Below are 12,111 nucleotides of genomic sequence, written 5' to 3'. Positions count from 1 at the left end.
TGCGGTGAGCTCCAGAGAGGAACTTGATTTCAAGTATATTTGGCATGTACCTAAAACTAGTAAAATGTTTTGAGACACTCTTGAATGTTTTGTTTTAATTCTAAAGAAGAGAAAAATATCTCATTATTATGATTTGACACTGTGATTTAATTTCAAGCTGTCAATCTCATATTTTTTCAATAAATGACGTACTGAAAGAACCCCTCAACTGGCTGCTATCACTTTTCTGTTGTTTCTGTATTTTACTACCCTGGTATAAATTTTTTTTCTCTTTGGTTCTTGTAACACTGCACTTCATAAGGGGGAAAGCAGCATGACACTGCCTAATTCCTTTTCATGACACTGCCATCTTGAAATTACTGGTTTTTTTTTCCTTCCAGGTTAACAAGAGAGGCTGGAAATCTATTTTAATGGCAGGTTTTTCTTTTCCTGCAATTCATCTTTTTCATGCTGGCTGGGTAATTTAATTTGTTGTTGACCTAGTTCCAGTTATGAAAAATTAGATTATTCATTATCACAAAACCTTAATTCTTTGAGACTTTCATAAAATATATGCTACTGATTGTTTTATGTTACAATATTTTTCTTATTGAGTCCTGTGTTTCATATGAAAACAGTTTCTTTGTATGCAGCCTTGACGATGACTCCTTTTTAATTATGAGGTGTAATTGCTGCCAGGAAGGCTGACACTGAAATTTAGTCACGGACTAGTATCTGACCAGTGTGGCACATGATGTAGTTGTCACAGACACCACAGCTTGGTTGCACAGATGTTTCCCTCCAGCAATATCGAGGCAGAAGCAGCCACAGTAATTAGAGGTTTGAAATCCACGTTGTGTAATTGGTTCTGCTACACTGCGCAGAATGAGTGACCCTGTTAAAAAGCGGAGGAAGACAGAAAAGCAGGTTAAAAAGCAGGTTATCTGAGTAATTCTTGCCATCCCCTCTAGGTGATGGATTCTTGCTTGCTTGCTCTCACTTTGGCAGTCCTGGGCGGAGCAATCAGTTCTCTCAAAGCTTTTTGGCAATTTGTCCCACTTCTAACAGGTTTTGGGGAGGAGCTGGATCCAATTGACCTTGGACAAGAGGTTACAGCTGTGAGGGTGATGGCTATGAGTTTTTTTGGTTCCACCTAGAATGGGAATTTGTCCCAGTTCCATCAGTGAATGACTCATTTCCTGGACACATAAATCTCTGGTGTCCATAAGGAAAATGCAGTTGTTAGTAATTATAACTTCCAGTGGACTTAAGGTAAGTTCAACGTGTTTTTGTTTTTTTTTTTTTTTTTTAACTATGCTTTAGGTTTGGATGCAGATCCAAGGTATTGCTCCTTGGCCAGGGGTTTGGTGGAATCTTGGACAAATTCCCAAAGTGCCTCCGGGAGGATTTTAGGGTGGCAGGATCTGCAGAACAACATTCCTGGAGCTTCTCCATGATTAAAGCTGAAGTCTGTAATAACATGTTCACTATTAATGTTTCTGCTGTTTTCTCTTCTAAGTATGGATGTAGAAACAGTCCATGGAGACTTCTGTGCTTTCCATACCCACCAGAGTCCTTTGGCCTTCTGTTCCCAGCTGCCATAGGGAATTATGTGGGTAAGATATCCAGCTGCATTTAACAGTGACGCTAGCTCAGCCTGGGAGAAAGCAAAAGGGCCCAAGGGAATGGGAGGGGATAAAACTGAAAACATTACAGCCACAGGTTTTGGATTTGAACGAGACAGAAACTCCTCATGGGCTTTATTTGTAAGGTTTGTTTAGGGGTATCCTCTATGCAGTCTAGAATCCTTACCTGATGCTAAGTGATCACTCATGCTCAGTAATATGTTAGCTGAGATTTCAGACATTTTATGACTCTAGTTGTTTCTAGGACATTGATAATCAGAGGTAAAGATTTCCTCTGTGTATTGTGTTTTCAACACAATTTGTGTTTTATCCCAGGTCCAACATTGTTTTTGTAGTCACAGCTAATTAGAGTGTATTCTTACTAGAACCTGAATTTTTTAATTTATTTTTTTTTTCCCTTGTGGCTATGGAGAAAGAAATATTTTAAGATTGAAACCTTAGAAACTAACATAAATATAAAAAGCTTTGATTTCACTATACTGTGTTCAAGTCTTTCAGGGTCAATATTTATTGTCCATCACAGTGTACACAGATAGTACTTGTTTATATCCATAGACCAAATCAATCAATCTCTTATCCAGGAAAACAGATATCGCAAAATTTAAGAGGTTATTAAGATATTTTCCAACCAACTCTAACCCCAAAGCCCTTGAAAGATCCTCCACGTGGAGGATCTGAGGAAGATAGATACCATGCACAAAGGAGGACTTCTTTGTTATTTACACACAAGAAACTGTTCTTCCAATTTTTGAAAGACATCTGGGCAGAATCAAAACGAGTTCTTGGTAACACGCTGCCTCATCAAACTGAGGAGGTGTCCTCTCCCTTCTTGTCTGTCAGTAAAAAGCAGGTAGGTGTGAGGTCATGTGGTGTGTGTTCTGTCTGCACGTTTGCCGCTTTCAGATGCATCAGAGACAATACAAAGAGGACATAAATCACAAGAGAACACAAGTGGAGGATGGAGACAGAAAGGGAAAGCTCTGGGCACAGCTTGATGGCCTCCAAAAACTGGAAAGAAGGAAGGACAGAGGGAAATCTAGGGACAACCTTGTTAAGTAACAGCCCAGATACAACAGTGCCCCTCGCTGTGTGTACTTACAGTTGTGTGTACATCCCCAGTCTTACATCTGGTAGAAATTACTATTTTCACTTTCATCTCTTCACTCTTCTCCATGGTGCCTGCAAGAGACAGAAAATAAGGAGTGTGTGGCCTGATGATTTGAGAGAAGAGATTTTTGAGAATTCCCACAACAAGAAAATTAGTCACAGTCTCTGGGCATGCTGATAAGCAGAAACCTCTAACCCAAACGAGCGCCCAGATTGTTTGTTTCAAAACAAACGTTGACCTCTGTGCAGCAAGCACTTTGCAGTCTGCTGCTTCAAAACCAGAACCCTTTACACACTCTGCCCTCCTGCGGGTTTTCCCTATCCGTCCTCGCCCGCGGCAGACGGAGCAGGGCTGGGCCCGCGGGAGGCCTGGCTCCTGCCCGGGGAGCACGGGCCGCCGGAATGTCCCGGGCGGGAAGGGAGCCCCCAGGGCCATCGAGTCCAGCCGCTGGCCCTGCACAGGACACCCTGAGCATCACCCCGTGTGCCTCAGGGCGTTGTCCAAGAGCGTCCTGAGCTCTGTCAGGCTGGTGTGTGACCACTTCCCTGCGGAGCCTGTTCAGTGCCCTGCCACCCTCTGCGTGAAGAAACTTTTCCTGATACCCAACCCAAACCTGCCCCGACACAACTTCAGGTCATTCCCCCGGGTCCTGTCACTGTCACCAGAGAGAAGAGATCAGTGCCTGCCCCTCCCGTGCCCCTCAGGAGGAAGGTGCAGCTGCAGTGAGCTCTGCCCTCAGTCTCCTCCAGGCTGAACAGAGCCGGCGACCTCAGACACTCCTCACACGCCTTCCCCTCTGGGCCCATCATCATCTTCCCACCCTCCTTTAGATGCTCTCTAATAACTTTATATATTATATACCACCACCCAGAACACAGTACTTTACTATCCATGGCCTGTAGTCATTCTTAAGTTAAAATGTCCTATTTTCAGTTTCAGCTTCACCTATTGCATCTTGTTTTCTATTCCTCTAAAGATTAGTAATTTAAAAAACAAAATCTAAAAAAAAATCCATGGTGTTCTCTAAAAAAAAAAAAAAAAAAAAAAAAAAAAAACCAACCCAAAACCAACAACAACCAAAGAAACCCAACAAACAAACAAACAAAAAAACACCACCCAGAGTAAGCAGGACAACCAAGAGCTCTTAGTAATTACTGGTATAGAATCATCATAGGACAAGAGAAAGTGTTCATTAGAAATTGCCTTTCTTCTGCAGAGGCAGGTAAGGCAGTTAAGTACGTAATGAAATATAAGAGCACTCTGTCTCCAGGCCCATTAGTGAGCCTCTGCTGGTGCTACATCAGCACTTGCTTTGTTTTAGTGATGTGCTGTTTTTTAACAAGGCCTTGGCATGCTGCCATTAACTCGGTTTTATGTCTCTTTGGTGTTTTCTTAGCCACAGGCCAGATGGTTTCAGCATTTTATTCTTCCTCTAATATGAAAGCTGGCCACGGTGCTCCAAATTACCTTCATTCCACATGCTATATATTTTGTTGTGTATACTGTGCATTCAGTATTAGTAATTTCAGCTTAAACTAAACCTAGGAAATTTTGCATTTTGGTGTTAGGCAGCAGGTAGAGCTGAGTGACCGAGCCCAGCTGTCAATGCGGCTGTTACTCTCTTGGGAAGCCTCAACTGCCACTGGATTTGTAGGACAGGGTAGAGCAATTGCTTTGAAAAATTCCATTTCAGTGTTAGTGTGTGATTAAATGATGAACTAGCCTGAGAGGTGAAAGGAGATAGCGTAGTGGTTTCTACTACCACAGCATTTAGGCGTTTCTCTTTCTTCTGACATTTTTGCAAAAAAGCAAACAAAACTCCTGTTGGTGAGCCTCTGATGAGTCTGATGTGGTGGGCAGGGAAATGCCTGGTAACGCCAAATGCAAAGCTCCAGTTCTTCATCCTCTTCCTCACTTGGGCAAATTAACTTCAAAGCTTTCACTCACCCTGGTGGGATAACACTTCTCATTCTGCACTGATTAACTTCATGGCTGCTCTCTTGCCCACTCCTAAATGTGTATCTAGATTTGAGAACTCCAGAAATGAGCTCTCGGTGACGCAGGGCAGTGTGAAAGCAGGAACTATGAGGGAACTACTACTCTGCTGCACCCAGAAGAAGGTAGGATTGTAAAAGGTTGTTGGTGGCCCTTATCTAGGAGACAAGAAATTTTTTTTTGTGGAACAGGAACTTTGAAAAAGAAAGAATATATATATCAGAAGCTAATCTGTGGTTGTGGCTGAATGATGCAGTAAAACGCAGTCTCATGAGGATAGCAAAAATGATAAGACAGATTATCAGCAGCTGGGAATAGTATTGCTGGTGCTCACAGTTTGCCGTAGCAGCCAGTGAGAAGAGAGTATAACCAGGACAAGGGGCTCCATATTCCTCTGTAGCTTAAGCTCATTGCATACAAAATGGTCTCTCCCATTCCTCATTCCAGGAGGAAATAATTAAACTGGGAGGTAGAGAGATGCCATCAGGAAAAACAAACATGTCTCAAGCTACATGTTCCACGAGAATTTTTTCTCTATTTTAGTTTCTTTTTGGTTTGGTTGGGTTTTTTGGGGGTTTTGTTTTGTTTTTTGGGGGTTTTTGGGGGGTTTTGTTTGTTTGTTTGTTTGTTTGTTTGTTTAATTACTGTAAAATTTGAACAAACTCAAATATTTTCCAAACTTTGCAAATGGGATGTTATTGTGGGAGGACACTATATCCTGGTGGGGGTGGGGGGTTAATGAATTGCAAAATCTCCTCTCTAGGCTTAGAGTGGCCATGTCTTGGATTTCATATGTCATGTAGAAAATGGAGCAGTCTGAATTTTTAAAAAGCTAGTGATGCACCCATTTGCTTATTCCATAAGATACCAAGAAAACTGATTTGTATGCCAGCCTTATTTCTGACAGCTGTTTTGCATTCACTGTGGCAAAACCCTCTACCACACTCCCTTCCACGTTTTAGAAAATATTTATCTTACCTGCTGTAGGAATTTATACAACCCTGCTGATTTTGTCTTGCAAGTGGTTTGGAAACAGTTTAGTTTCAATCTGTCTCTATCACCACTAGAACTGCATTTGGTCTTTTGAGCTTTTCTAGAAACTTCTGAAAGGAAGAACTTAACTTTGTAAAGCAGAAGTGATGTGAACTGTTACCATACAGGTACAAAGATCCTTTGCCTGTTTATTTGTTTTGAAAGCATTTGTGTTTGATTTTAGCTTTTCAATCAATAGGTATGCGGCAGCCAGTCGCTATCTCTGAGCGTAGAAAACCAACACATCTCACTAGAGGGAGCCCAGACACAATTTCTGAGCTTAGCAAGGCGCTATTATTACACCTCACCCTGTTACTTGCCGTGTGTTTCGTTGGTAAATCTCTCCAGCTGATTAACTTACAGTCCCTGTGTGGGCAGCTGCATAGCCTGCATTATGAAAAGCACACTGAGATTTCAGCTGCAGATAATTTGTAAATCAACACTGAAGTCGGCAGGGAAATCTCAAATTTTAATTTGCTTTGTTAGCACAGGTAAATATTACCACAATACCTTTTTTGAAACCATAAAAATGGGGTTTGGTTCACTTCCTGCCTGCCTATTTTCTGCTAGTGCTTTCCTTCCCCTTCACTGGAACTTCAGATCCATGTACTGACACCTTTCTGCTGCACGTCCTGCTCCTACAACCCCATGCACCTGCCTCAGACACCCTCCTGGCACAGTGACACACCTCAGCCAGAGCCCAACCTTTGCCCTCTGCCCCCGACCTAACCCACTCACCTACCCACAGCACATCAGGTTTCACCAATGGGCTTTATCTTATGCTTTGCCCTTATCTTTCCTTGCCCCACCAACTGGGAGCTGCAAGCACAGGTTTGGGCACCACTTGTGCTGTTGCTGCTGCTGGAGGTGTTCTGAGAGGAGCAATTGGCTGCACTCTGTACGGCAGCTGTTGACTCACGGTAACTGCTGTTGGGAAAGTGTTTATCTGCTGCCCCAGAAGAGTGATTAAGGAGTAAAGACCTTCAACAATGTGGTCAGGTATTATCTGCCATCAAACAGTCCTCCCCATGTCATGCAGTTGCTGCTCACGTGGAGGTCTTTGCTCCTGGTCGAGAGTCAGTGCATGGCAGACTTGGGATCTGCTGCTGTGCCAGGTCAGCTCTTTTTTTATTTAAAAAACACCTATAAAAAGTTTGTCTGTCACACTTTGGGAGCCTTTTTTTGCTGAAGAAGACTAAAATACTGATATGAGTTGGAAAAATCATCCAAAACACTTAGGACAGTCTTAGGCACTCTGCTAGAGGGGAAATGCTACAGGAGGAGGTCGGAGAAGATCAGGCAGTGAACTTTTAGCCTTAGCACCCTGCACATGTTCAGGTCATAGTGAAAATGGTTAATAAGGTCAATTCCTTATTTCACATGAGTTGAGCCAACTTCAGTAGATGACGAGAATTATTATTCAAGTAAAGCGTTAAATAAGTGGTTCTCAGTCCAGGTTAAACACCTTGATGATAACATAGGAATTCACAGAAGTGGGAGAGAATTTTCTCTGTGTTGGTAAGCAAGACTCTGTCCTGGCACAAATCAGTGCAGGGCTCTACACAGGCCTTGTAGGTTATCTAGGTAACTATCTTAGAAGATAACTCTGCAACCAGAGTTGCAGAGTTATCTATCAAGAACATGGCAAAAAGTGCTGCACTGCAGATATTCCTCACACTGTAGGACAATTTAGTTCTTTAGGATTTCTCAAATTTCAGTTACTGGCCCTCCATGCTGCTGAGCAGCCAGCTCTACAAAACAAGGGGAATTTGCTGTCTCTGCATCACGTTCTGTGGTTTTGTTCTTTCCATCCTCACAGTAAATGCTCCATGCACTGTCTGCTCAGTTTAGGACTAAACTCAGTAGTGAGGCAAGGCAGTGCCTTGCAAGCAGGAAGTTAAATTTCTGCTTTCTACAGAACGAACAAAATTTAAAAGTTGGTTAATCTTGTGGCAATTCTCAGGAAACCTCCTTGGTGAGATGTATTTTTGAGCAGAAGATTTTGAAAAATGTGCCCCATTGCAACATTACAGACAATAGGGAACTGTTAGGAACATTGCTATGAGGTGATGGACAACACCTTGCCTTTACCATACTACAGACAGACCTAAATGCTATTGCAGCTGTGCTGTGCCAAGGTCAGTAGGGGCTGTTGAACAGTAACTACATGGGAGACAGAGAGGGATCAGCTTTGAAGTGTTGCTCATCCCCCTTATTTCAGCACAGGAATATCTCATCAGGGTACAGTGGCTGAGAGCACCATTTGAAACTCTGTTCTCACTCCCAAAACTCTGTGGCAATTCTGCTGCACAAAACATCCACACAGAAAAGAGACAACTGCACAAATCTGAATGCCGTGCTCTTTTCTCCCACTTTCTTTCACAGGAACAGGAGGGAGGGAAAAAATCCTCCACTGCTGCACCATTTCTTTTCAGCTTATCAGGAGCCCCCTGCTCTTCAATCTCTGATAATTCCTGAGGAGGTAGCATTGTGGTGATGCAAGATCTGACCCCTTACCCCTCTTTGGCTTCTTCATGATCTCAGGGACACTCCTTAGGCCTCAGCCTCGATTGTTGACTCGTGGGCAGTCAGCTCCCCCCAAGCTTATCAGAAAAACTCTTCTCCCAGGAAATTCTGTTGCCTAACAAGCTCCTGTTTTCTAACAAATAGCCTTGAAAACTTATTTTTGTCTGAGTAACAGGCTAAGTGGAATAATATTATTATTAGACTTCCCAAGGAAAAGTCCAGTAACTACTGGCCTGGATTGTGGCCACGGTGGAAATTTGCTGATGACCGGTCAATCATCTTGCAACCCTGTGAAGAGTGGCCCTAAGTGAGACCCTTTGAGATCCCCTGGGCTGCAGCACATCTCCCTCTGAGGGGGATATCTCTAGAACTCAACAACTCAGAGGACCACTGACAACACTGATACCCCCCTCACTCCTCAAGGCTCAGCTGTTGAGAGGTGCAAGGGCATCTGGTGTGAGTGCTTCACTGAACTCTAGGGGAATTTTTCACAGGTGCACCTTTGTACATATGTCCTTGTATCTGTGTGTGCACGTGTGAATTGATTCTCATGCGGTACAGCAAACATACTACAGTGTTCCCATCCCACATTCATAGTTAAATTAGGTCCATAATTAAGTTATTGTCGTGCTTCTGGCAACTCCTATTGGATCATTTTGTAAATGGTAAATTAGTCAATGATTAGGTTGTGCTACATTCCTGGGACATAAACCATTGATCAAGTCTGACATTAAGTTTGGCAAGGGGGTCTACTCTGAACCTCATGAGTAAACAAAAGGGAGGCCCTTTGCCATCCTTGCCTTTCTCCATCTTTACACTTCTGGATCCCCAGTCTACAAATGACTCATTCTAGATTGGTTCTAATCTGATTTTCCTTTGTGTGCTTTATCTGAGTAACAGTGGTAGAGTGAACCTTGCCATCAAACCTCATTGTGCTTTAGCAGATTTATATGACACATATACATTTATGAGATATACATTTATCTTGCTTTTACTGATACTTTTGTCAGTAATTCCATAAACAGCCCAGACCACTCATTTGCAACAAACTTCAGAGACAGAGGTTGGCTTCCAGGAAAGTTATAGTGGCACAAATGTTTTAAAACAGCTATAGAAACAGAAGAAATAAGTGTGTGTCCTGCTTGCAGAATGAGAGAGGGAGATTTGCATTAAGATTCTGTAGTTTCTGGGGTGAAGATCAGAGTTTTATGAAGGACCCTCTTTCCTAACGGTTATAAATGCCTATTATAAAGTTGGTTTTTCACAAGATGTGTGCTATATGATTAATAACTTTGTGGTAAGGATATAAGTTTTTATTTCTGCTGTTAGTAAAGAAAATTAGGCATAGTGGTAGTAGTGATATAGTATGCTTAAACTGTCTGTTTGGCTGGGATAACATCCAGTGAACATGTAAAGAAGACTCTGCTATTGATACACCAACTATCAGCATCTACTATCTGAAGAAAGCATGGACCAAGGCCCAATCTGGAGGTGATAATGAAGACACAGCCAAGAAACACGCATGCTCTAAAAAGGTGGACCCAAGGAGGGGCCATGCAAAACAATCCCTGGAATATGGAAACTAGTTTATGGGAAAATATGAATATTCAACAGATTGATACAATAGAAAGGGTATTTAAAGAAAGTCTCTGAAATAGCAGGGTGTGGACTTGGCTGAATGCCAAGTCCCCCGGCCGGCCGTACTTTGCTTTTTTATCTCCTAATTGTCTTATTTTTTATTAAACCTATTTCTTAAAATTCACAAAAAAAGTGAATCTCGTTTTTCACACTAACCCTCAACCAAAAGGAAACAGGTGCTGTAGATAGCTGGCCTCTCGCCAGAGCAGTTCAAGGTGGTACTGAGAAAAAAGAAGTCTTCAGAGGTCAAAAAATGGAATATATTACCACTTTAAAGATAGCTACAAGGCTTTTGCGAACAGTTATAGATGCATGCTTCAGCTGTGATTTGTAAATGGAACAAAATGAAAAAATGAACAGTGATATTTTTGCCAATGTGTAAACTGGATAATCTGATAGTCTCTCTTTGTCTGTGAACAGACAGTATTTAAGCTGAGAGAAGAAAAGTACTTGTGGATACCCTACATGAGCACTGACAGATCATTCAAATGCACTGAACAGAAGCACCTGGGGTGGGACCAGGCATTGAACTGGCCCCCGAGGAGTTCTGTAGGCAGCTAAAGTCAGTAGAGTGCAGAGAATAACATCAAGGAGTTGAAGGCTTTTGCCTGTGAGCAGTTTCAGCTAATTAGAGCATACATTCCCTTTATAATGACCTTGCTTAAGTAAAATGTAAGGAGTATTTCAAGGACTATTAGACTCTGGTTTTATATTCACAACATACTTGAGGGAAAGGTGGCTAGAGAATTTTACAATACAGTCCACACTGAAAACTGCCGACAGAAAAGAACAGGGGGTCTATCCAGTCATCCACTTCCTCTTCTTGCAGCATAAGGCTTCCTCAGTGTTAACATTCTGGTGCTTTGTCACAAAATTACACAGTCGGTTTCAGATGTCCTGTCCATTGGCACCTGTCAAATCACAGGACTTGTTCTCCTATCGACACCTCCCTTGCTGTTATGGGTTATGCTGGTCACTCTGTCAGCCACATTTGCTCAGGTGGCAACTCTTCTTGTGCTCCAAGTCCTTCACCTTCCATCCCTAAAGGTTACATCCTCAGATACTTCCAAAGTGTTATCATGCCTCTGTAGCTATTTTTAGCTTAATATTACATACCTTGAACTTGGGAATTTTTTTTTCCTGGAAGATGTCTCCAATCTTGTTCCTGGATAATTCACTATTTCCTGGGTAATTTTCATGCAACTGTCTTCAATTTGTAACCAAGTGGCTGAACTGGAATGAATGTTTTAAATTACAGTTTCAAATGCAGACAGGTTTTTATTTCTTTCTATGCAATTTGATGCTCTGTGTTGCTAATGTCTCCCACATTTATCATCCTTTGGGCAAAACATTTATTCTTGTTCCTTTTAGCATAGCTGCATTCCAGCTTAACTTCTTTAGTATAGATTAGCTTGTATTTTCTGAATATTTTCAGTTTTAATTTCTTACCGGCCTTTAAATTATTTTTCTGCAGCTATGGGAGAAAGTTTCAAATCTTTAATTGTTGTCATCAAAATTAATACTGAGCTGTGAGGTACTGCAGAGCCCTCAGCAAGAGAACTCTGACATTTAACTCCTTAAATCTTAATTTACTGTGGCCACTTTTATCGTAGAGCATTCTAATGTAGCACTGGCTATTACTTAGTGTCACCAGAGAAAATGTGCTCTGCATTGTCTTGTTTGGTCTCTCTGAACTGACAAAACTATACATTTATTGGTCTTTTCATACCTGTGTTTCAAGTTCAGTGTGAGAAGTGGTAACTGCAGTAAATATGGAAAGTAAAGCCTGAACTCCAGTGAAAATCAAAAGCTTTGATCTGTGCTGTACTTCTATGTGTCAATGGTGCCTTCATTTCCTTTCTTCAAGAGATTGTTTAGAGCTGTGTATGAATGGAAGGAAATGTGCAAAGAACTTATTAAAAATACAAGGATGGGATCTGCATGTATTATAGGCTGCCATCTGTTGTTTTGTAATCTCCAATTTAGAAATAAGCAAAATAGGTAGAAATAACTTTGTTAGAGTAATATTAGTACTTGTCTAAATACATTTTTGGTTGAATATATATATATATGTACAATGTATCTATATATGTATATGTACGCCAATATACCTATCCAGATTAAGATGGGCCCACACTTGAGTCACAACAACCCCATCCAGCATACCAGGCTGGGAGAAGAGTGTCT

Source organism: Sylvia atricapilla, chromosome 3, assembly GCF_009819655.1.
Source record: "Sylvia atricapilla isolate bSylAtr1 chromosome 3, bSylAtr1.pri, whole genome shotgun sequence".
Lineage (NCBI taxonomy): Eukaryota > Metazoa > Chordata > Aves > Passeriformes > Sylviidae > Sylvia > Sylvia atricapilla.
This window is presented reverse-complemented; position numbering follows the sequence as displayed.